Source organism: Protobothrops mucrosquamatus, unplaced genomic scaffold (genome assembly GCF_001527695.2).
Source record: "Protobothrops mucrosquamatus isolate PMUCROS unplaced genomic scaffold, P.Mucros_1.0 scaffold230, whole genome shotgun sequence".
In the NCBI taxonomy this organism is placed as follows: domain Eukaryota; kingdom Metazoa; phylum Chordata; class Lepidosauria; order Squamata; family Viperidae; genus Protobothrops; species Protobothrops mucrosquamatus.
Window position 1 is genome coordinate 85,683 of NW_015386581.1, and position 25,371 is coordinate 111,053.

The window sequence follows — 25,371 nt, forward strand, 5'->3', positions numbered from 1 at the left end:
GTCCAGAATGTTTGCCTTAAAACATTTCATCTATGTAAACATTGTACTTGAAAGCAAGTGGACCACACTGATGCATTTTAAAAAAGAAAGAAAGAAAGAAAAATGTAGAGCTTGCTTTCATTGTGACCAAATGGAATAAAGGACAGAAAAACAAACTTTATAATTACAGAAGTGAGACTGCCTGGCATATTTCAGTGGGCTTTAAGCTCATCTCTGGAACCACTAGAAACAGAAATTCAGGTTTTGGGTCAAACAGTTTTGCGCTGAGAATTCCAAGTTGCTTTTAATGTGCATTAAAACACACTGTACAAAACATACACATACACAGATACAGAAACATTAAATCAACCTTGAGCTGGTGAGAATCGAACTCCTGGAGTGAGCAGTGAGTTAGCCTGCAGTACTCCATTCTAACTACTGTGCCACCTTGGCTCTTAAACATGTCTGTCCTGTACCACTGTGTCACAATGCATTGCTGTAAGGGACGTGATTTGCAGTTGGAATTCCAGCCATAGTTGACATTAGCTAACACATGCAAGCTTGTCAGCATTCAACTTGCTGAATGAATAATTGTTTTTTCTTATTATTTTTGTAATTATTCTAGATGTGTCATCAGTTGCATGGCTCTTCAAAGTCATCTGGTTGACCCATCAACACTGACTGCAGAAAACCATGTGCTGGAAAGACAGATTTTGATGCAGTTAGAAAAGCAACTGTTAACATGTTTACCAGGCCACTGCAGATATGGGTCTATGGGGGGAAACTGACTGTATGGGGAACTCGCTGCCTAAGACTATAGGGCTGCCTTCCAAAGAAAATTGTCTTCTGCAAAACACAAAAGTGACTACTACTTACCACTGGGCCATAAACACCACCGTAATTAGTTGATTTTCACTGCACATCTCTCTAATTTCTTCTGGACTATGCAACCTCTCATTCTTATCCAAGGTAGAGTTCTTCCTGCATGTTCTAATTCTTTAAGGAGGATATGGAAACATGTTTTTTATCTGTATCTATGTGGATCTTTTAGAGGATGGGAACATATTGCAATGAGAATGCAATTTGGATTGAAGAAGTAGTAGATTTTCTTGAAGGGAAACAAACTCTTCAAGTCTCAATCATGTTTCATTCATGCAACATTAACAAGCAATTCCATCTTCATAGTTAATCTTACTGGAATTAAATCCACTACTCAGAGAAGTCCTTAGATGCGCACAGAAGGAATAATATATATATACAACCAAAGCATGTAAATGATTTTTTATTGATAGCTGAAGCTAACTGAGGTAATTCTCTTTTGAAGAAATAGAAAGAAACAGTTGTCATCATCATCATCATTATCATCATCATCTTGATTTGTATCCATCTGTTTTGCTCAGACAAAAGGAATAAAATTGGTTAAGAAAAATGTTAGATTTTCTTTTCTTTTCTCCTGTAATAATCTTTCAGTTGCTCATCTGAAGTTTACTTTTGGTTTGTTTTGTTTAAATCAGGGTGCAAAAAAATTGCAGCCTATGGTCTACATGCAGCACACAGCACCTCTTCAGCAGTTCTTATATTGTATCCCACCCAAATAGTTAGTACAAAACAAGTATTATCCTTTTCTTCTTCTCATCTTTCTCGTCTTCTCATCTTCCCTATTACCTTCTTCTATTAGTATCTATAATCAGGGGTTTTTTTTGTCATAGAATGCACAGAACAGAGTTCCGGCAACTTTTTTTGACGGATTTTCCAGAGTTGCCTTGAACAAAATCCTAGTCTTTTAGATACACTAAAAATTGAAGGGTGTTTTTTTTCAATTACAAAGGTAAACCTTGTAGGATAGGCAAGGCGGGTTGTATGACGTGTGTGAGTTCCGGCACCTTTTTTTTTTTTTAACAAAAAAAGTATTGTCTATAATTATCACTTGTTGTATCTTATGATTAATGATTGTAACTATGATCAATGACCTATCACTTTGTAATTTGCGTGTATACTGAGAGCTTATGCACCAGAGACAAATTCGTTTTATGTCCAATCACATTCGGCTAAAAAAGAATATCCTATTCTTATTCCTATTCCTATTCCTATTCCTATTCCTATTCCTATTCCTATTCCTATTCCTATTCCTATTCCTATTCTATTCTATTCTATTCTATTCTATTCTATTCTATTCTAGTCTATTCTAGTCTAGTCTAGTCTAGTCTATCCTAGTCCAGTCTAGTCTAGTCTATTCTTACAAAATCATACTTTCATAGAAAAAATGGGTGTCTTAAGAATGGCAAACATGAAAAATCCTAAAATCCTGGAAAAGTGGCTTTTATGAAGTAAGGCCCTTGGTATACTAAGCATTGCTATATAAATCCTGACTTGGGGCCAAGGTTGTGCAACACATAGTTTCTGCTCACATTTCCTTTCTGCTATTTTCAGTGGTACTCTAAAAACAACTACTTCACCTGGGATTCCCAGGTGAAGTCAATCGTGAACTAAGGTTTCTGTGAGGAAGTGGAGATGTTACAGGAGACACTAATGGTCAGGCAACAGGAGAAGCCAAAAGATCACCCACTTGTGTTCTGGATGGCTGCTTCATGCAAGGAGACTGCAGGATTGTGATCAACTCATGAATCAAAGCATGAGGAGCTACAGAAAGACATTAAGCTCACAGTCCCAGTGGAGCCTGTAAAGATACTGGGTTCACTAAACCCTCACTTTTTTAAGCACATCTGAATTACAATTACTTGAAAGCTAAAAGAGATGTTTAGAATATTTCATTACAAATTAAAGAAAACATAAAATAACAGTTGAAAAGATTTAAAATAAAGGACAAAAAGCTTAACAAGAAGATAACCTAAGAATGTTTGAAATGGATTAAAGGACCACTGAAATTTGAATTATTAAGATTTTTTTAAAAGAAGTAAATAAAATAATATCTTTGTGGGAATGCAGATTATTTAGAGTTCTAGTAGAAAGACAATTGGTGGAGGAAAAAAGAAAAAGACAAAAAAAGAAGAAATCCCCCTTTTAGACTTGATGACTATTATAAGAAAAGGAGTAAAAACTATAGAAATGACAGCAAAAGTTCTCATACTTGAGACATTTCAAAAGATGTTTGAGGAATCGGTAAATGATGGTATAGTTACAATAACAGCGTCAACAACTGCCTGTAAAAATGTAACATTTAAATGAGATCTGAAAGAGAAAATAAAAATGGAGACAAAAATTATCTTTAAAAATTTACAGGAAAATCGAGAGGAAAGATAATTTCAAAGTGAAGTCAAGGTATAAGTTCTGGAAAATATAACAGATATTTTGGAAAATAAAACAGAGATAACAAAGATAGAGGAAGTACAACATCAAGAGATAACAAGTGACATGGTTACTGCTGGATTTATAAAAGACAGGAGGATTTACAGAACAACTTGGTAAAAATAGTAAGGAGAGGATTGATTTTTACTATTTCTAATAATAAAAAAAAGAAGATGGGCAAAAGAAGATATGGACGGAAACTGAGTCTTATTTCAATATTTCAATATGAAATTAAGGGTTAACTATGTTGGAATACATCACAAGACTGAAAAAATAAAAAAAAATCACTTATCTGATTAGAGTTAAAGACAATAGGTACTTTTATAAAGCACTGGAGTTTTTGCTGAAACTGGACAGAACTAACACTGAGTTTTGGATTTGCAGATTGAAATGGGTTGAATATGGGAAGAAGTAATGTGTAATGTGATTTCAAAATCATGTTCTTCAGAAACAGCATATTGAATACAAAAGACAGAAAGATCTCATTGAAGCCCTGTTTGTGAGGTTCTACAGCTCCTGCGAGTCCCCTGGACTGCAAGGCAATCAAACCGGTCAGTCCTAGAGGAGATCAACCCTGACTGCTCTTAGAAGGCCAGATCCTGAAGTTGAAACTCAAGTACTTTGGCCACCTAATGAGAAGGAAGGACTCACTGGAGAAGAGCCTAATGCTGGGGAAAGATTGAGGGCAATAGAAGAAGGGGACGACAGAGAATGAGGTGGCTGGATGGAGTCACTTAAGCAGTAGGCGTGAGCTTAAATGGACTCCAGAAGATGGTAGAGGACAGGAAGGCCTGGAGGCACGTTGTCCATGGGGTTGCAATGGGTCGGACACGACTTCGCAACTAACAAACAGCTTCTGTTAGATGGCAGAGTGCAGGTCTAAAAGGGGGATTTTACTTTGGCTGAACAAGGTAATAGCTTGTGTTCTTTGATGCTACGTTATCCAAGGTGTCTGAGGCAAGTCTAATCTTGCTCCTGTTCAAGAGATCTTGCACTTAAAGTTCCTTGTGAGAATTTTCCTTCGTGATAAACCATCCAATTGCCTGCCCAATTCCCTTCCCTTGGACTGGGGAGTTATCTAAATGAGCTAAAGTTCTAGCATAGTATGCTGTGACTGAGGTCTTTCCAAAGCTGGGGAATCTTTCCATTCTCTTAGTTTCTCCTAATAAATAAATAGATAAATGAATGAATGAAAGAAAGAAAGACATCGTCTCTGGGAATTGAATGAGAACTTTTGATACCAGCATGGCCTGCCTGATATGCTTGGAAATCTGTGCTGAAAGGTTTTGGGAGGGATGCTTTTTCTTTCAGATGAAACCGTTGAGCCACCAAATGATAACTGACCCCATAAAGAACAGATAGGACAGCAAAAATTAAATCAAAATGAAAGTCAGTTGAAAAATAGAGAACAACTCCCCAAAGCCTCTTAAAAACCAGACTGGGAGCTAGAGAAGGATTGAGGGTTGCAATGAGAAAATGCCTAAGAGTGCAAGAATGCAGTTCTGGATCGGTCAGTCTTCCTGGTATCTGTGGGAATTATGTTGGTGGAAACTCTGAAGGCATACATCTGTCTCTTCTGGGGAGGGACTCTACTAATGCTACTTTTCCAGCTCTCCATTCCCAAATATTTGGAATTCTGCCACAACAGTCACATACAGTGACTTGCCTGGATAATTGAGTGTTATTCATGTATGTATGTACATGTGTGTACATAAAAGGGGAAATAGGTAGGGGAAAGTGTACACAATGTCCAGTTCCCTGGATGCATATAAAAGGAAGGGCTACTTCTTTGGCTTCTATGTAAAATGTGCAAGTTGGATCCAAAAGAAAATATGCCTTTTGCAGAGGGGTTCTGTGGAAAAGGGTTTACACACAGCCAAATGTTTCACAGGGAAGGAGGTGGAGGGATATACTGGAGAACAATATAAATCTAGCTTTTTATTATTTTTTCTAGTCAGTTAATGAAAGAAAATTCTCTTACAAAGAGTTCCAGGCACACAATTCTTGCAGAAGCTAATTATACATGGACTGATTTAATCAAAGATGTATTCTGAAAAACAATTTGGTGTATTTTTTTATTTTTTATCCCCCCCCCCATTTCTAACATTTTATTAGATTATAGAATAAAATACAAATAGACAAAAGCAAATAGTAGGATACAGTGGGGAGGGAAAAGAGAAAGAAAAGTTGGGCTCTTAACATCTTCATCAGTGATTTGGATGAGGGGATAGATAGGGAACTCATCAAATTTGCAGATGACACCAAGCTGGCAGGAATAGTTAACACTCCAGAAGACAGGCTTAAGATACAGGAGGATCTCGACAGACTTGAACATTGGGCTCTATCTAACAAAATGAAATTCAATGGTGAAAAAAATAAGGTTTTACATTTAGGCAAGAAAAACCAAATGCATAGGTATAGTATAGGTGGTACCTCGCTCAATAGTAGTAACTGTGAGAGGGATCTCGGAGTCCTAGTGGACAATCACTTAAATATGAGCCAGCAGTGTGCTACAACTTCCAAAAAAGCTAATACAGTGCTAGGCTGCATTAACAGAAGGATAGAATCAAGATCACGTGAAGTGTTAATGCCACTTTATAACGCCTTGGTAAGGACATAGTTGGAATACTGCATCCAGTTTTGGACACCACGATGTAAAAAGATGTTGAGACTCTAGAAAAAGTACAGAGAAGAGCAACAAAGATGATCAGAGGACTGGAGGCTAAAACATATAAGGTACGGCTGCTGGAATTGGGTATTTCCAGTTTAATGAAGAGAAGGACGAGGGATGACATGATAGCAGTGTTCCAATATCTCAGAAGTTGCCACAAAGAAGAGGGAGTCAAGCTATTTTCCAAAGGGCCTGAAGGCAGGACAAGAAGCAATGGATGGAAACTAATCAAAGAGTTTCAGGATTATTGTTATATGGAAAATTATCACATGCTTATATTTTACATATTAAGACATAGCTAAATACATAACGTATGATATGAAATAGGGAATTCATATGAGCTTTCTGGATAAAATCAAGAACATTCTATTCCAGAAAAACCAGTTATGTAAATTAATTGATCAGTTAGATTCCAAGAGATTCTTTGTCAATAGTATCATTTAAGATTTGAAACATTTAACCTGAGGACTAGCTATGTAACAAAGTAAAAATTATGTCATGTTCAGTCTTTTCTTGTTGCTCAATACACTAACAGGATATAAAAGTAAATCATTGAATTCCCCAATTAATTATAATGAGCCACCTAATTTTTGAAATGGTACAATAAATGCATATTGCCTACATTTTTGTCATCTGCAGTTAGGAGAATTTTCCTCTCTTATTCATTAATTCTCTATTAACTGAAACTGGATCAGCTTGAGACAGTCAACCAAAGTTTAAAATTATTTCATGCATGCTTTTTGCTATCATTTGGCACGTTGTTGTGTATCAATTTAAAACAGCTGTAGCAATTGAATTAAATGAACTTTAATATCCAGGATTTATCACCAAGGGGATCACTTATTAAATAAAAGAACAATCATAGATTTCAGTCGTGGATTATTATACAAAAGTGTTTTGTCTTAAAAACAAATTGTACCATTTGACTTTCAGGTTTTTAATCTTACATTTTAATATTGAAGCAGTTTAGTAGAATCATAAATATTACAACATAACAGTTTATTCATTCCAAGTTCCTTTCTCTTTCAGCTGACAATGAAAATATAATACCAACTTGATAGAAAAATCCATATGGTACATTATCTCACGATAGCATTTGTTTTTCTTAGAAGAAATATAATGGATCACTCAGGGTTACTGGAATTAATTTGCATCTTTCATCCAAGAATATAAACTTCCTTCGTATTTGTGAACACTCATTTCAAGCTAGCCTGTTATGTCTTATTCATATTCACATTTAATTTTCAGCACATTTTTTTTTAATTTGGTGAGGAATTTGGGAATATCAGCCGTCTTCTTGAGTATAATGCCGTGTTCTACGAACAGCATTAAAACATTCAGTTGACTGAAGTGTAATTGGTTACAGAATACAACTCTGAATTTTTTTTGGGGGGGAAGTGTCTTATGAGATTATTTTATGTCACATAATCAAAATGCCTTCTTCAATGAGTCTTCGATTCTTGAATGAGTGGAAAAATAGTTTTAGAATGATGTTTCCCTACCAACTTCTGTATACTCTTTCAAATTCCTGAACTGACTAGTAGGATTGCAAGCATAATTTTGCTTTGTTAAGGTGTTCTTTTGCTTTAGAAACACTAAGATATACCTTGGAGTTTCTTGCATACAACATGTATTTCAAATAATATGTCATGCCATAAGAGTAAGTCATGCAGAAATTTGAAAGAATGTATTTTCTGGTGATTCCATTTGCCTTTGTCAACATTCTTTCACAAAAAGATCCTGTCAAGGCATTATCCACCATAATGGTGGATATAGTGCCCTATGTCTCCCCCAACCTGATGTTTGATCAGCTTTTGGGCCTGAATTTGAAGTTTTGATTGTGTGGCACTGAACAGTTTCAGGATTACAGAGGATGTTCTCTGATGATACTCCAGCATTTGCTATCATGAGTCATTTTAGAGAAAAATACATTGATACGTTGAATTGCCTTTGGAAATACAGAACCATCAGAATTTAGTGAATGAGAACTATCTGAAATAACAACAAGCTAGAAGGCTTAACTTTCAGATTTAGTTTTGTGCTCCACTGCTACTTCCTTTCATATCGTAGCTCTGCCTCTCATGCCAGCTGCTACACTTTCTGTATCTTCTAGAAACACACAGCTTCTTTTGAAGTAGCATATTTGTCATAGTAGATTTTGTAATATAATCAGTGATAATAAATTCTAGAAAATCAACCCTGACCGTCACCATTGTAGAGACTATTTCATTAGGTTCTGTTGTCAAAGCACACACCATTAAATAGTTTGTTCTGTGCAGTTGATGTCAGTGTGTAGTTCAAAATAAAGGAATGACTTCAGATCTTCCACAGACCTGTTTGGTTTTTGATGTCAGTAACTGATCTCATTTTAATTGTTTCCCCTTTGAAACGGTGGTATATGTTGATTTCATGGGTGATGATCCTTCCTAGATACTCCTAGCATATCGTCAAGTTCAGCCCTCAGCTCTAAGGATGTTTCCACTATTTGGCAAATACAGTTGATCTAAGTATTAATAGCAAGCATCCTCACAATGGCAATAACACTTTTCAGAATGTTTTGCCAATAGAGAGACATACAATCATCTCCTGGTTCTGATCCCTTTTGGTGACCTTTAACCTCAATGTCATCTCAAGCTTTTTGCACCTATGAGATAGTATTCTCTGGTGATTTACCCCTTCCTCAGTGGCTCTCTAGATTTTGAGCCACATATTCCCCCTTTTTCCTGTGAAGCCCAATGTGGCTATACGTAACATTTAACTAGAAGAGATTGCAACAAAAACAGCATACAGCATTCGGGGTTTTTAAATACATAGGTCATGGCCTCATCACTCTGCCACTATTGGGAATTTCATGCCAGTAATGTGTTGATGGAAACTTATTTGCACTGGCTTTGGGGAACATAATGTTTTACTTGCTATGACCCATGCACCAAAAGGGAAGTCCCTCAGGCTAATACCACTTCAGTGCTGGATCAGCCAGACTTTAGGACTTTTGCTTCTATCACAGAGTTTTCTACACTTTTCTATACTTCTTCAGGAACATGCACATTTATAGCCACTTGAAATGGAAATATAGAAGATGCAGTAACTGCCAGCCAAATATGTTCTACCTGGAGGTAAGGCTTCTTCTCACCACTTACATCTTTGTTGTCCCAGAACAATCAAATGACAACATTTTGGGAAAAGGTTTTACTCTTAAAACAAAACAAAAATTCTATTCTTTTTTCAAACGCTGGCCCCAGGGATATTTTCTTCTATCACTCATGATAGCTGTTCTCTGCTAGCTATGGTGGCCATCAACATCCAGGCAAAAGGGACATATACAGTGGTGGGATTCAGCCAGTTCGCACCACTTCGGGAGAACCGATAGCTAATTTTTTGTTGCCCAGGCCCAGAATGGACTTCCGGAAGTGGCATCCACACAGAGAACCAGTTATTCACATATATAAATCCCACCACTGGACATACAGTATAAGAAAACCAGGAGAATCTCACTGTAGGAAGATCTCATGTCCTAAAGAAGACTACTACAAATATCTCCTCTATCTTTGAGCAGCCAACTACCTTTTCCCTTATATAAAGAAAATGGTTCCTTTAACCAGCTTTTGGCCCGAGAATGTTACTATACTCGAAACTTAAACATTCATTTAACATTTGGTTTCTTAACTCCCAAATGAATTTATTTCTGTGAAGTTTGAAAATTTTCACAGAAGATTGGCTTCAATTGTTACAGCATATGTTGAGTATCACTATGTAAAAATGGTGGAAGGGAGGGAATCCTCTCTGGTTTGGACTAATAGTAAAGGCTCCAGTCTAGAAACCAGGAGACTGGGATTTTTAGTACCAGTTTAGGTATGAAAGTCAGTTGGATGACCTTGGCCCAGTCACTCTCTCTCAGCCCAATTCACCTCATAGGATTGTTGTGAGGAGAAGAGGAGGAAGAAGGAGTATTAGATGTGCTTGCCACCTTGAGTTATTTATAAAAATAATAGAAGTGGGATTAAAAACTCTAAAAAAAACCCGAAGCTTAGAATCTTTGGAAAGTCAGATGCTGGTGAATATAGAATAGCTAGGCCAAAGATCTACTTCAGCATCAAACACGTTCTTATATTCCCACAAGTAACACCAGGTAAACGTTAGTCTACAGGTGGAAAAAAAAGTATTACGTTTGAACAACACAAGGGATTTTTTCTTAATGAACTGCAGACAGAATAATCACCCAGATTGGAGTAGGCCAAAATATTAATGGAAGGGAGAGGGAAAGAGAAGGTGAAAAGGAGGTCAAAATAAAGCAATCAGTGACTTCTTGTGAATTGTCTGTCACCTAATAGGAAAAGAAACGGGAAGAGTTATTATTCTCTCTGGAAATCTAAGCAAAAAGTATGCATTCCATGCTTTAATACTGTGGTGTGGTAAAAGGATGTTGTAGGGAGCTTGACAAAGTGCCAGAAATAAGCTTCTTTTACTCTAGGAGACAGGCAGATATAGATGGGGGAGGAGGTTCAGGAGCTTTATAGCTTGCTGAACTGAAGCCAAATTCTGTTGGAAAAAACCTAGAAAGACAGAGAAACTCCAGACCCTGCCCTGCTTTGCCTTCTAAAGACTGTCAGATTATGTGTGCTCATGTGCGTGGGTTAAGATTCAGAATGTAAAGGCTGTATTTCAATCATTTTACAGGACTACTTCTACATGCAGTGGGAGCCTTCAAAGGGTGAAATAGGATCACTAGGGATTGCAACTTGGAATAATATTAAAGGGCCTTTTCTTAATTTCTAACTGATTACTGAGCTTTCAGTTGGCAGTTGAAATGGGATAAATATTAGCCCAATGGGGAAAACACGCATTACATGAGGAGGAGTAAGAAGTTAGGAAGAATTGTTACATTATCCTGTACTTTCCATTGGAGAATATTCATAAAGTGGCTTTTAGTAAAATGAATACACAGTTGAAATCTTCATAGAACAATAATACAAGTGGAGAGTTTAAAACCATTGCCCAGACATCACCCAGATCAGGGTGACAATTGTCCGAAGACAGAAAGATACAGGTAGCCTTCTATTTATGACCAAAATTGAGCCCAAAATTACAGTCATAAGTTGCTGCGGTCGTTAGTGCCCTCATGATTGCCTCCTTCAACAACTGCAATCTTGACTTTTCTGATAGTGGTCATTAAGTGCCTACACAGGTCATTAAGCAAAGCATAGGGTGCCTCAGGGAGTGTGGGAGGCCCTGTGAGGTCCAGGTTATGCTCAGGCCTACACATTGTTTCAGGCCCTGGCCTGCACTGCAGCATTCTCCCATGTGGTTGGATCCGGATCTCCCATAGCCTCTCCCCCTCCTCCGAGACACCCCTTGCACGACTTCTTTCCCTGCTGGGTCCCAAAGGCCTTGGGCCTGCTACTTGTCTGTCTGGGTCCCACAGGTCTTGGACTTCATCCCCATCCTGTCACACCTTGCTCTATTTACATAGACTGCCATGTGACATCCCAGAAACAACTATTGGTCTGGAAGTGCCTGCCATTCTCGCAATCTCTCAGAATGGTGTGATTTTACAAATTGCATGATTTTTCTTCTGATAAATTGTAAGAATGGCGCCTGCTCTGAGGCTCATGTGAGACAGTTCGGCTCTGTAGGAAAGCTGTGCATTGCATCAGCTGGGTGCTCTTTTGGAAAGGTGTGATTTTTGGAAAAGATAAATGGAGCAAGATGGGATGGAGCAGGGCAGTGGGAAAATGGAGCGTAAGAAGCATGAACACAGAAACACTCAACATAGTGAAAGATGTAATGAACAACTATAAACTGAGATCTTAGGCATCAGTGAATTGAGATGGACAGAGGTTTGACACTTTCAGTCCAAAGATCACTCTGTTAATTACTTGGGAAATGAAAAACAAAGAAAAATCAATGCTGCTTTTATAATTAGCAGATGTGATGGAATATAGTCTGGATTCCCAAGAGGGAGGGGGTGCTTTCCAAAGGAGTAAGAAGCAGCTCAGTTCAGATAGTTTGTGTGAGAGAAAGTGGGTGAAGGCAGCACCTTCTAATAGTTCTCAGAGTATATGCTTGTTGTAGACAGTAGGATGGTTCAGTTTGGTAAATTCTGTCTATAGATGTGGAACAATCAAGACATCTGCTTGGAATAATCACCAGATGTCTTTCTTGGTTTTTGGAGCCTGACAGAAGGGTATAACAAGAACAGTACTTGGCCTGAATGCAATCAATGACCAAATAATATTGAATAGACTTTGTGGACAACCCTTTAATATGATGATCGTTCAAGTTTATGTTCCAACTACTGATACAGAAGAAGAGGAGATTGATGAGTTTTATGATCGATTCAAAATCGACCAAACATCAAACAAGATGTGTTGCTTGTGATTGGTGACTGGAATGACACAGTTATAAACATGAAATAGGAAAATGAAGTTGGATTATATGGCTTAGGAAACAGGAGACTGACTTATTAATGTTTCATCAATAAATGTTTCAAAATGAATGGATCCTCAATGGAAGCTATAAAACATCGGTGTAAAGATGATAAAAAGTGGACACAGGCCCATTTTTAAATTTTTGAGATATCCCCTCCCCAGTCCCACCCATGACTGGATGATACTATAGACAGAGAAATGCAATTGCAACAAATAGCAAGCTTTATTTGAATTATCTGTCAAATAGCAGGCAACTATGTATGGAACTAGTCACTCTGTGAGGAAGATGGTTGGTCTCTAAATATGATACATAAATAAACAAAAAGCATCAGAATTAACATATCAGAAAGGACAGCAGTTCAGAATTTTTGTTTCTGACATGCTAGTTTATCTTTGGTGTGCAGAAGCATTTTCAAATACCCCTCTGTACAGTATGACCTGGTACAGCCCATTTGCAGCTTCTTGGTTTGGTGACCCAACTGGTACCGTTGTCACCTTGAAATTCAAGCCGATTGTAAAATCTATGTATCCTGGAGTAGCCCATTTCTGCTGATGTGTTTTGCACCTGAACACATACCCCTTGACAGGGAGACTTGCAAAGGATTGTAAGCAGGAGCTGTAAGGCAAATAAATTTAACTGTAATTTGAAAGCGCAGGAAAACCCTTCCAGCAGCTCCAGCCACAGAGCCCCAGTACTGAGGCGCTGATTCTAGCATTACCTTCACTTCCTCCCTTTGGTTACAAATTCTTCTTCAGAAAGTAAAACTTCTGTGTATTTTGAAAAGTCAAAACACAACTTTAAACTGGCTTTTTCTCTGAGAGAAAGCATATTGCTTTTCTCTTGAGTCATGCAATGGGAATCGAAGGCAGACTAGAAACTCTAGGAGAAGGCCCACAAACCTGCCCAGACAGTGAAGCAGTGGCCACGGGACTCAGCTGCAGTTAATTTTCATTCCCTGTTTGTATATAAATGCTTTTAATACTTAAACCAAATTCAGTTCAATTAAACTAATGTTGTTTGACATAATATTTCTTGTTCCAAAATCAATATTCCTTCATTTGACAGGCTTTTTTCCCCTGAATGCAGGATGTTTATTATTCTTAAAGCTTACCTATAGACCTGTTTTTTATCCTGGATGATGTAAAACAGTTCTTCTTTGGCCAGCCTAAGCCAAAATATAATGGGGTTCACATTTCTCTGGTAAATATCTTTAATTGTAAGACCATGTCTCCTTTATAGCACCAATTTCCTATCCAATTCCCTTTTATTCTCCCTACCTATCCTCCCCTCCTCACCACCCCTTTGAAAGAAGATTACCAAAAGCCACTCTACTTCTAATGGCTGGGTGGGGGGAACTCTTCTGGAATTTTCTTTCTGGTAAAGTACTTTGGTCACCATGATGAGGACTTTTTCTCAGAAGAAAATTTGGCTTAGGGGCATTAAAGAATCCACTGAGGGGTTGATAAAGTTACAGCAAGCTTGCTGCTTCTCAGATTTATTCATAACCACCTTGGGATCCCCATTTAGAGTTGATTTGCGCAACCAGATTGCCTCAGCAGAAACAGAGGCCAGTAACTGTTTTTTTTTTTAAAGGTAGGAACACTCATCCATCCTCTGCCCAGCTACCAGTCTCTTGGCCCATCTTTTTCCTGCTGGGGATCACAAGTGGTGTTTTCCAACTTATGGTGACTCAAGCGGTATTGACTGATTTGCTTGATGTCTTCATTTCGAAGTAGGCAAACCTCCACACCTATTGGCCCCATCTACTCTGGTAGTTTGTCATTGATCCCCGTGGCCATTTCATCATGAACTGGTAAGTTGCCTTCCCCTTTCAAAGGGACCTTGGCAGATGTATGTACATATGTATTTTCACTGATATCATGGTGAATATACATATCCGGGGAAATTGACAACAATTTCCCCATCCAGTCCAGGTTATAGGAAGAATAGCACCTGTGGCATTTCTTTGTTTTATTGGCCCACTGAGAGTCAGGATGGGATAGGATAGTATAAGGGAGAATCTTACTAAATGTCTCTTAATACCATACCTCCACAAATACCCATCTATGGAAAATAAAGTTATTGGATCTGGTTTTCCTGGCAAGGATGGGAAAGATAAAACAAGAGACTCCACCAATGAGGGGCACCACGCCACCATCATGGACAAAATGGGGAAAAGAGTTGAAATCCAAAAAGGTATTTCTTAAGACAACTTCATTTCCAGTGAATTGAAGAAAACCTGGGAGCTTAAGATGGCAATATAGAAAAACCTTAGGAGAAGACAGAGAGAAATGTATGTTTCTGTATGTACACTTACACCTATATACATAGCAGTGTGTCACAATATATGTGATATTTTTCATGAGCATCTTTATGTATATAGACATAGGTGGCCAGAACCCCTGTTCTTAAAATACTTAGATTTGAATCTCTTCTTTAGGTATAGGGCTACATCTGGCCTACATTTTTTTAAAAAAATGATCACGGCAGTCATTTATTGATTTTTTATTTATTTTACAGTATTTTTGCAGCCCAATCTGGAAGCCTGATTCATTATATCATCTTGGATGTTGTCCCACGACTTCTCCCATGCATCCATGCGTAAACTATGTTACTTTTCATGGTTTTTATTTGTAAACTGCCCAGAGTCATATAGGAGAGATGGACAGTGCACAATTGTAATTAATTAATAAACAAACAAACAAATAGAATCCTGATGTGTTTTTCAATATCTCTGCCACCCTGATTGAAACAAAATTGCAGGATTATATCTGGTTAAATCAACTGGCTCTTCTGTTTATTTATACAACATTTTAAGCACATAAAAGATGATCCAAAGGTGGTTTTTCAGGAGGCCACTGGACTTTCATGTTTTTCTTTTCACTTCTCACCCAAGAAGCTTCTTCAGCTCTGACTGGATGGTGGGGAATGGAAAGATTTATATCCATTCCATTCCTCACCATCCAGTCAGAGCTGAAGAAGCTTCTTGGATGAGAAGTGAAACATCTTCAAAGGAAAACAAGAAAGTCCAGTGGCCTCCTGAAAAACCACCTTTGGGAAAACCATGACCCGTATGACTGAGAATTTCCATAGACACATAAAAGATGAGCATAATTTTTCCCAATCACACTAGAAAGAAATTAGTACTACATCATGAATAACATCAATTCAAGAAGTAGCTACTTGTTTCTTCACCTTTTATGTAGATCAAGCTGTTCCTCCAGACTTAAAGCTGGGATTTCAAGTGCATTTTGCTGCATACAAGTGTTTCAGCACATGAGTAAGAATTTAGGAATATAAAATGCTATTTTCTCTCAGACCACATTATTTGTCCATCCTGTCCTGGATTGCATTAGCCTCTTATGGATGAAGCTTGCTCCAAGCCAGAAGTGGAGAAACACAAAAGCTTCCTGAGCTTAGCAATCTATAAAAGGAAGGAAACGTGAAGATGTATTTAAAATAATCAATAATTCTTGCAGATCTCATGATAACACGTTTCATCTCTTGGAAGAATATGAACCTGGAGAAAGATTCATGCAAAACATCTAATTCCTAGACCAAGCAGTCAGAACAAATGCACCCTTGTACTACAATGGATTGTCCACAGGTTTGAGATTTCTAGAAATAAGACTTTAGATCCAGACTATGATAAATAAATGTTAACACCGACCTTAACATTTTTTGCCTGAATAGAAGCATAGTCATGCTGTTTTCATTTCTTTGCCCAGAATCTGCCTTTCCCAGCCAACCAATTTATGTCCTGGGATTAGATGTCATGATGTCTAGTTCTAGAATCCTGAATTTCATTGGCTTAAATCACAAACATTCCACTGTTTGTTAGACTCTGCCAGAAAAAATCCTTAAGTCACTGTAACTGGCTCTACCCGGGGCTGAGAATAAATATGACAAGCAAAGAAATCTGTTGTAACGAGATAAAGGAAATAAGAATGAGGAGCATCACAGGAGGATGCTGGTGGCGATGCCAAGGGAACCAAATGTTTTACTGAAGGAATTTCTCCTGGCTACATTAACTTTTTTCAGGTGCTTCTCTTTAAAAAAGTAGACCTTTCTCTCTCTTTCTCTCTCCCTACCAATATTTTTATTCTTTGTGTGTGTATGTGTGTGTGGGAGGGTTTAAGAGAAAAGGTCAGATTTGTAGCTTGATATATTTATTATAATGTTTTCCACTTCTTTCCACGTAAAACACCTTAATATCAAAATACTAGATTCTGAAACTAAATAAATAGAAAGAAAAATAGCTATATCAGCCTCAGAGTTGCACTTTTTAACTGCATTGTCTCCTACATCTTTATTCACAGTCATATGCCAGTTATTCAGGATCAAACTGCCTTTGACTGAGCTCCATTACACCACTGTGCTGTCCATAAAATGTACTTCTAACTTTAATTGACCATCTCATGTTGGGGAATAAATTTTATTAAGCTCAAAGAGAAGCATCTAAGAATAGACTGGATGTTTCAGTGTTATACCCCACTTCCTAACACCTTCAATCAATCAATCAATCAATCAATCAATCAATCAATCAATCAATCAATCAATCAATCAATCAATCAATCAATCAATCAACCAACCAACCAACCAACCAACCAACCAACCAACCAACCAACCAACCAACCAACCAACCAATCAATCAATCAATCAATAATTCACAATAGAACTGGAAGGGACCTTGGAGGTCTTCTAGTCCAACCTCCTGTTCAAACAAGAGACTCTATACCAGGGGTGTCAAATTGCTGGTCTTGCGGGCCGGATGCGTCACGCGGAAATTCGCCCACCCCAGCTCCGGCAAGGGGAAAAAAGTTGCGATACATGTCACATAATGCGTCGAGTTTGACACCCCTGCCCTATACCATTTCAGGCAAGTGACTGTCCAGTCTCTTCTTAAAAACCTCCAGTGATGAAGCACCTACAACTTCTGAAGCTGTTCCACTGATTAATTGTTCTGTTAGGAAGTTTCTCCTTAATTGATAATAACTTGATAATCAGGTGCTTTGCTTTCATAGACCAAAGCCATCCCCACCTTAAAAATAATTCCATTTGAGGCCACAGAAATGTTACTTAAGCAAAGCATTTCATTCATTAAGATTCTTGAATTTGGCCACTGCAGTTTGTATCCCCACCCCCACCCCCTTTGTTCTATTCCCAATTTAAACAAGAGACAGGTCAGGCCTCCAGCATTTCTTTGCCTTTCTACTGTGGTGCTTATAAATCTTTTGGTTCTGTTGTGTCTGGCCCTTGTCCAGAAATAAACCTGCCTTGAATGAAAAGGCGATGTTGGGATAATTTATCAATGTTAACAGTGGGAATCATGGGATGAACAGTAGTTTTGTGCTGGTCCTGAGCAAAACCACTTACCTAATTGAAATAATATGGCCCATGCTCCCATAATTGCTCTCCTTTGATAACTTTGCTTAGGTCATGTTTTCTCAGTTAATTGTAATAAAGTGTGTGTGTCTATGTGTGTGTGTGTGTGTGTGTGTGTGTGTGTGTGTGTGTGTGAGAGAGAGAGAGAGAGAGAGAGAGAGAGAAGAGCATGAGTAATAAGGACATGGACTCAAGTAAATGAAAACAGGCCACAATGTGTTTTGTTTTCAGACACAAATGTTTTCTTTAAATTAATTACAATGGAAATGACAAGACTTGGCATGCACTGGAAATGTAATCAACAGCTATGATTACTGGATAGTTTGTTCAGCAGAATGGAAGAAGCATTAGCGAAACCTAAGCTTGGCTGTTTCTCTTGAGCTGCAGGGTAAAAGCAGAATTCCAGCCAATTCTTCTTGCACAGAGAGAAAGTTCCAAGCAATCCACCTTGGAAGCTGCGATGCGCTCCTATAACTAGCTAGGGGGTAAACACATGACAGGAGAGGGAAAATGGAAAAACACAGGAATCCCTGTTCAGAGCTGCCGAAAATGAGCCGTTCTCTGTGCCCTCCACAGTATTTTGTTCTACAGTGATACCTAGGTTCTCTCACTGCATTTAAACTTGGCGGCATCATTTGTGTGTGCATGTGTATGTGAATCTGCTAGAAGATTTAAGGGAGCGTTTTTATGTTTTACCATTCAAACCACAAGGCGTTGGTGGAAAAATCATCCACCAGAGAATTCCTCAGGACAAGCACCAAAGAAACATCAATATTATGTAGCTTTAGAGCCAAAGCAGGGCAGATTTGGCAGACATTTTCATTCCTTATGAAATATGGGGGGGGGGATTTTTTTTTTATGGGGCATAATGGGTGATTATAAGTTTGTTATGCTCCCTGGCATATATGTAAAGTTTTATTCCCAGTTGGGTCTGGGGGCTAATCTTGCATGGGCCCTTTGCATCCTCAGTGCTGCCACCATCATCCATCACCTGCTGCCCCTGACATCCTCCAACTTTCTGCAGTACTTATTTCACCTTTTGAACAATGCATGATGCCCACTGTCGGCACTGGACTGAGTGCTTCGTTTATCGCACCTCAGTCTGGACCCACAATTGGTGAGAACCAAATGAGCAACATTTTTATTAATGCTCCAGTGAAATCTGCCTCAACAGAGGCTTCTGTTAATTTGATTCTTAATATACCTGAGAGTTTCCTTCTAATTTTTTCGGCTGCTATTTTAAAGCTGACTTGGCGGCAGAAGATGTTTGCCACAAAGTTAAAGTTACATAGGAAGAGAGGGCAAGTTGCAAATAATTGAAAGGGTGATTGTACAGTGAAAGAGAAAATATTCACATAAGCTGTTTGGTACCTTGTAAGGGGATGAACACACAAATCATGACAATTTCTCCAAAATTTTCTCTCCCCTTGAAGTAAATTTCAGCAACAAATTCCCTTTCATCAATCTAAATAAGAATCATCATGGCAAATGGAACACATGCTACCTTTAAAGACATCTGGAAGATGTAACAGGTGCATAAGATGGCCTCTGGGATGCTAACCAAGATTATGATTTTTGAATTAAAAGGTCTGCACAATGCAGCAGTTGTTCAGTAGGCACTCTTTAACGTGAACCTCTGAAGGCCTAAATTGCTTAAGAGAGGGGTCAACAGCGCACAATCTATGGGGCCTCCAAAATCCCTCCAGGTTCCTGAGATCATGGTGCTAAATTTGGTGGCAAAATGGCTGCACAGGTTTTTGCTTCTTCTCATTTCCGAATGAAAATGGGAATGAGAGTTGAAGGTCACTGGGAGGGGAAGTGTTCCAATTGTTATCTTAAACCTTTCTTTAAATAAGCTGTTGGAATTTGGTACAAAATGATCAATTGTCAGCAGCATAATTTACGCTAAATTAAATATCTATCTATCTATCTATCTATCTATCTATCTATCTATCTATCTATCTATCTATCTATCTATCTATCTATCTATCTATCTATCTATCTATCTATTTATCTATCAGTGCTATCAGTCATATATAGATATATAGATAGATATAGATATAGATTTAGATAGAGATAGAGATAGAGATAGAGATAGAGATAGAGATAGATAGATAGATAGATAGATAGATAGATAGATAGAGATAGAGAGATAGTGAGGTAGAGAGGTAGAGAGATATAGATATAGATATAGATCCACAGCAGGGTTATCCTTTTTATTTCAAAAGATCTAAAGTTTAATGAGGAACCAAGTTAATTGGCTGGCTGCTCATATTAGTGTCAAAAAACTTACCACATCTTTCTACTCACCCTTCGTGTTTTTCATACAGGTAGTTCTTAACTTACAACCATTCATTTAGTGACTGTCAGAAGTTACAATGGCACTGGAATAAGTGATTTGATCATCGCGGCATCCCCACAACATATGCTTGACAACAGGCATATAATTATGACAGTTGTTGCATCTTGAGGTCATGTGATTGCTAATTGCAACCTTTCCAGTTAGCTTCTGACAAGCAAAGCCAGTGGGGGAAAGCTGGACTTGCACAATAACTACATGATTCACTTAACAACTGCAATAATTGCTTAACAACCATGGCAAAAGAGATAATTAAATCAGATGCAACTCACCAAATCAGTGCCTTGCTTAGCAACAGATATTCTGGTCCCAATTGTGGTTGTATGGAATTGCAACCTAGGGTGCTTTCTCTAACATCATCAGGAGCAGGAGAACAACGTCTGCAAAATCCTTTGAAAGGCTACAAAATGCTTTGAAGACACCTGATTCAGTTCACCACGCAGAAGCAGAGCCTCTGGTCTGATTCAGGAATTCCCCTCCCTTGGATTGACTTGAGGGAGGCTTTATCAGACTGAAGCATTCCTTCAAAGCTTCATGGAACCAGCTAAATTAGAGGGATTCTCCTAACAGAGCTTCACATGCGCCTGTGTTTTCTGCAATCCTTTCATTATGTAGGGATGGTGCCCTCACTGAAGAAATCTGTGCATCCGTTACTCTCTTTGAAAAACAGTGGATTGAAAAACAGGGCACCTGTGCACAGAAGGGGTTCTGGTTCAGGGCACTGAGGTTAAAGAGCCGTATATAAATTTTGTTTCAAAGCTGTTTTTCTTCCAGTTGTTTTTTAGTTTACCCTGCAAGAGGCGAAGTATTGAACAACTCAAGAGTAATGGCTGCTTGCAGCGCTTCTAAATTAGATTAGTATATCAGCATGACACTCTGCAAATGGCTGGGGGAAAATGGGTTGTGTGTGGTAGTTAGCATTAACACCAATGTGAAGGACATACCGAAAAGAGTGAAACTTACTGCTAAACATGATGTCAAACTTAGTTACTGTACATCACTTCCAGACATGAAAGGGGCAGTGTCAGGTCAAATTAGGTTCCACTTTTTCTCTTAAGGAAGAAATATAAAAACGGCCTTTGCAAGTCTTGTAACTCAAATGGTTTCATGATGTTTATTAAAATCCCAATGGGATTCGTTTTTTAACAAGCGAAAAGATCCCTTGCTGTGTTAGCCACACAAAAATCATGCCACAGTGGAAGATTGACTGTTGGCCTCAGAAAACCTAAAAATTATTCACGGGGGAAAAACGTTTCTTGAAATAAATAGAGTTGTGTTGGGAAAAAAAAAAGACTGAAAGGGAGTTCAGAGATGTTAATATTTTAGCTTGTCCTGCTGCAATCAAACAGAAGAGTTGAATGGATGGCAAACGAATATGGACATTTGATGATTATTTATAAAATCATTTAAAAATAAATGTAAGAGAAAGGCTTTGCATGTGGAAAGGTCTCAGGTTCATTCTCTAGCATAGACATGTCAAACACAAGGCCCGGGGGCTGGATGCGGCCCGCGAAGTGGTTTCATGTGGCCCACGAAGCCATTCTGGAAACAGTGAGGGAACGGCCCCCTCTGCCTTGGCCCTGGCCCAGGCCAGCCGGGAGCCAATGTACAATTTTGTGGTGGCCATCTATGCTGAAATGCATTCAGTCTTAGCTCCACAAGGCCATCTGGAAACAGCAAGGAACCAGCCCCTGCCGTGTCGGCACCGCCCCATGGGTGCATGCTGGGGAGGTGTCACCCTTTGTGAGGAATGAAGAAATGCACCATCGCCTGGAAGTGACCAGCAAATGGCCCTTGCCTACTTCACATATCCAGCTTGATGGGCTCTGGGGGAGGGGTTTCAGCAGGTAGTGGGATGCTCTCCTCACAGCGGCAAGAAGCTGAGCCGGGCAGCGCAAATCCAAAAAGAAGTGCAATGCCACCCAGCCCCCAGCCTCCCCAGTTTTGGCAGGTAGTGGGGTGCTCTCCTCACAGTGCCAAGAGGCTGAGATGGGCGGCACGAATCCAAAAAGAAGCCTGATGCCGACCAGCCCCCAGCCTGCCCAGTTTCGGCAAGCAGCCAGGCGGCGTGAATCTGATGAGAAGTGCAATGCTGCCTAGCCCCCAGCCTGCCCAGTTCCAGCTCAACCTCTCGGCGCTGTGAGGAGAGTGCCCTGCTGCCTGCTGAAACCAGGCAGGCTAAGGGCTGGCTGGCCTCGTGCTTGTTTTTGGATTTGTGCCACCCAGCTCAGCCTCTTGGCACTGTGAGGAGAGCGTCCCACCACCTGCTGAGACCGGGAAGGCTGGAGGCTGGGCGGCATTGCGCAGGTAACATTGACTCATGTCATCCCCTCCCCCAGAGCCCAGATATGTGAAGTAGGTGAGGGCCATGTGGCCACTTCCAGGCGATGGTGCATTTCTTCATTCCTCACGAAGGGTGACACCTCCCCAGCTGCGTTTCTTGCCTGTTTTTCTCCCTCCCTCATCTCAAATATTTTCCCACCACTCTGTACTTAGGAAGGAAGGAAGGAAAGAAGGAAAGAAGGAGAGGGAGGGTTTGAGGGAAGTCCTGCTTTAGTCCTGCCCTGCTGCCCTTTCACCATCCCCTTGCCCCCTCCTCCTGGCCTATCCTGGGGTCTCCCATCCTATTGCTAAGGAAGCTTTGGATACAAAGCCAGGTCTCCTCCCATGGAGAGGGAATGGGCCTCCCTCTGACTTTGCCCTCGTACACATCATGAGCAACCTGGCTAAGGAGAGCAAGCACAGCAGCAGCAGCCTTGAGGGGGAGGTAAATGCAGCTGGGTGCCCCCTTGGGGAAGTGGGGCTGGGCTTGGTGCCGTGGGTGCTCGAGGGCCAGGCTGGGCATTTGACCTCTGCTGCCCAGGGCTCTGGGCAGCCCGCACCACCATCCAGCCCCCCCGCATGGCCTGAGAGGAACAGTGAGGCTCCTTCAGTGGACCATGCTTTGGCACTTGCCCTGGTCCCACCCCCTTCTGCCAGAGACCCTCAGATCTGTCCCACTTCTGCCCAGACTCCCACAGGCACCCTTGATGCGAACGATGTAGAGCTGGCCATGCCCACCCAGTAGGCCATACCCACTCCATCCACGCCCATTCAGTAGGCTGTACCCACCCTGGCCACATTCACCCGACCCCCCGAGGGCAACCGCAATGCTGATGCGGCCCTCAATGAAATTGAGTTTGACACTCCTGCTCTAGCATCTCCAGGAAGTGTTGGGAAACACGGCTTGAAACTCTGGAGAAGCACGACAAGTAGGTTTCCTGAGCTAAACAGGCTAAAAGTCTTACTTGGTGTATGACTGACTGAATCCTATGTTCCTGTCCTGCTTCACAGCTCAACAGTTACATAATGATAACTTTAAAAAACTGGTTGCAGTTAAACAAGTACTATAGTGAATAACGTTGACGCATAAAACCCAAGCAAAATAATTAATCAGAAGTAAAAAAAAGAAAAAAAGGAGTCCCTACAATTTTACTCTGCTAGTCATTGCTTATTGTTGGGGCCAGTACTCATCTCCATTTCAAGGCCATTGAGCCAGCACTGTCGAAAGACATTTCTGTGGTCATGTGGCTAGCATGACATCATGAGCGCTGTTACCTTCCCACAGAAGTGGTACCTATTTATCTACTCGCATTTGCATGCTTTCAAATTGTTAGTTTGGCAGGAGCTGGGGTGATGACAGGAGCTCATCCTGTCACATGGGGCTTGAGTCTTGAACCTGGGCCACCAGCTTTCCAGCTAACAAGCCTAGTGTCTTAATCACTGAGCCACTGAGCGACCCCATTATTAATTAACATTTTATTATTAATTAATTTTAAATTTTAATTAATCAAATTAAATTAATGAGAAGCAGCAATCAAAACAAAATCTTAGCAGAAAATAAAGATCTTAGCCAAACACCAAGCAATCTTCATACAAACAGAGAGGGCGAAGAGAGAAAAAGGAAGTGCAGAGCCTATCTGGACTCTCATGATGTTTGGGTGTGATGTTAAAAAAGGTCCAGCCCCATATTCCAGAGCAGAAGGTAGAACAAGCCTTCATGTAAAGACATAGCAGATAAACAGGCTGATGAAGGAAAGAGCAGTCCTTCATACGCTGATCCTATTTAGAGCACTTTTACTTGGCAACCGCCATATATATTCATTTTCTAATTACTTTTTTTAAAAAGGAAATGAATTACCACCACTGTTTTCTTCTTTAAAAAAATGGTGAGTTAAAAATGAATTCTAAATGTCATATGTTTATTAATAGATAGTTGTTAGTGCTTATTCATTGCTTATATATTAATTCACTACTTATCCAGGCTCATCTTTTTTGTGCATATTTGGAAACTTCAAGTGAAGGAGAATAGAATCCCTAAAATGGATTTACAGACATCTAGGCCAGTGATGGCGAACCTTTTAGAGACCGAGTGCCCAAACTGCAACCCAAAACCCACTTATGCATCGTTGGGTGCCGGGTGTGTGTGGCCCATTGGGTGTGTGTGGCCCATTGGGTGGGCATGGCTGTGGTGGTAACAGCAGACTGGGTGGGACTAAAAAGTTCAATCAATTCCAACTTTGCAAGATCTTTTTTTTCCCCGCGAGAAGTTGAAATTGACTGATTAATTGAACCTTTTTTTTTGTACATGGCAGCGGAGGCCTAAAGTGAAAAGGTTTTATAAAATCCAGCTGAAGGCCTAGGACTGGGGCGACAGCACGCGTGCCCACAAAGAGGGCTCTGAGTGCCGCCTCTGGCACCCGTGCCATAGGTTCGCCACCACTGATCTAGGCACTATGGAAGAAGAAAAGTTGAACTCAACTTCTATTACTGATCAGGTAAGAAGTCACATAAACCATATAAAGAATTTCCTAAGGTTATGGTCCTTAAATTCAAATCAAAGATTGAACACAAGCTAGATACATATAGAGAATTCTGTCAAGAAAAAGGGATTAAAAGGAATCAGCATAACCTCTGAGAAAGGTATAATCTTTGTTGTTAAGTTGAGGATGTAGACCATATGTTGTATAAAGAGTTTGCTAAATTTTCCAGTAAAGGAATATTCCGTGCATATGGTCAAGAAAATCCCATTATTACTTGAGAATGCTAGGTAGAAATAAAGGGACTGTGATTAGATCTGATGCAAGTAGTAAAACTATTGCTCCACAAGGTCTTCTCATCTGCTCTCCACCTATCATAGCCAGGGATCCCTCTCTCTCTCCATGCATCATGACTAGACTTGGCTGTGAAGGACCTACACAGA